A 1949-nucleotide genomic window follows, 5' to 3' on the forward strand; every position below is an offset into this window, starting at 1 on the left:
TCAAAAGCAATGGGCTAAAATTAAATGCCTTTTAAAGAAAGTCTGCAAATTTGAGGCAGAATGTGGATCTGAGTGCATCTTACACCCATGTAAAACCCACATTCCATCCCCTCCTGCTTCTGGGCTCATTGCTATGTTCCAGAGAAGAAACATGGAAGGATGGTTGAAAGAATGTAGTATCTAGAGAAAAAAAAAAGTTGGACCAAGCGATGGTGCCACAGGCAAACCATGATCCTCTACAAACCCTGGTTCTCAGGTTTTTCAATTGTAAAATAGAAACTAATGCCCTGCCTACCATCCAAACATAAATAAATAATTATAGTAATAACTAGCACTTTATTAAAAGACAGCAATGCATTCTTCACTTTACACAGATAAATCATATACTTACAATGGCAAAATCCCAACAAGATGCTGCTGCCACCAGAAGAAACAGTGGATGCAAACCTCAAGGTAGTATTAGAAGGTGTTATTGCTACATACCACCAGCAGAATACCCTGTACAAGAAACGTTTTTGAAAGAGTGAGGCCAACCTTGCAGATAGTTGCAGAAAAAGAACATTCTTGGAGGCAAAACTCAGGTACTGTCAAGTTTACTGGCCATGTCTCCATTTTATTCAGGATTTAATGAAGAATCCCTCATTTCCTAGTCACAAAAGCTAGGCATTCTATGTCACTTTGGCATTCTATAGTTCATCCATCTCAGTCTAAACTTCTAAATCTCATTCCTTTAGAGAGAGAAATGAGAATATAGACATGAAAAAATTGGTACTTAAAGCTATTGTGGCCTGTCAATGACACAGAGTCATAGAGAATGAATTTCACCTGAAACTCAGGAGTCCCAGCATATGTCCAGTCTGATTGCCTCTCTAATGTACTATCTCTTAAGCTATGGTATTGAGTCTACCTACCTACAAGAAATTTCTTCCTTTCAAATGTCCTTCTGAATGAATCTTTTATGTCCTTGTTCCTCAGGCTATAAATAAGTGGGTTCAACATGGGAATCACCATTACATAGAACACAGACATACTTTATTGATGTCCAGAGAGAAACTAGAGCTCAGGCATACATAGGTAGAGAAGAGTGTCCTATAGAGGATGGAGATAGCTGTCAGGTGCAAAGAGCAGGTAGAGAAGGCTTTGCATCTCTCATCAGCAGAACGGACCCTCAGGATGGTAATGATGATGTAAATGTAGGTGATCAAGATGATGAGACCACTGAGCACTCCCAGTGCCCCAGCCAAGGTGAAAAGTAAAAATTTATTAACCTGGATATCTGTACATGCCAGGTAGAGAACAGGGAGAAGGTCAGAGAAGAAGTAATTGATGATATTTGGACCACAGTAGGGTACGTGTAAAGTGAAAGTCATATGGGTCATAGTGCTTATAAGACCCCACAGCATATGGTCCTACCACCAGCTGCATGCAGACCCACTGGGACCTAATCAGTGTGTACAACAATGGTTTACAGATGACCATGTATTGACTATATGTCCTGACAGCCAGGAGGAAACACTTAGTCACTGAAAACTGACCAGAAAACCATACCTGGGCAACACAACCAAGAAAAGAGATTAGTTTTTCCTCCACAAAGATGTCAACCAACATCTTAGGGCCAATGGCTGAAGAGGGGCAGATGTCCACCAAGGACACATGGTTGAGAAAAAAAAGGACACAGGGGTGTGGAGATGGGAATCCATCCAAACAAGAGCAATCATCCCCAAGTTTCCCAGAAGAGTGACAAGATAAACAAAAAGAAATATCAGGAAGAGAACAACCTGTAGCTGGAAATCATTTGCCAAGCCAATGAGCAACACATCGATCACCAAAGTTTGATTCCATAATATGATTTGATCTGTTGTGAGAAAGAGAACTTTTTTTTCTTTGCAAAAATGTCTTATTTAAAGATTTCTTAATTTCACATCCAAATTTAGTTGTTTGTTTGGTTT

The 1949-nt window shown here is 39.8% G+C and overlaps 1 pseudogene; it reads right to left on the reverse strand.

Annotated features, from left to right (window-relative positions):
• Positions 1-903: 903 nt before the first annotated feature.
• Positions 904-1718, reverse strand: LOC143672516 (olfactory receptor 5G3-like; annotated as a pseudogene).
• Between the last annotated feature and the right edge of the window lie 231 nt (positions 1719-1949).

The sequence above is a fragment of the Tamandua tetradactyla genome, chromosome Y (assembly GCF_023851605.1).
Source record: "Tamandua tetradactyla isolate mTamTet1 chromosome Y, mTamTet1.pri, whole genome shotgun sequence".
In the NCBI taxonomy this organism is placed as follows: domain Eukaryota; kingdom Metazoa; phylum Chordata; class Mammalia; order Pilosa; family Myrmecophagidae; genus Tamandua; species Tamandua tetradactyla.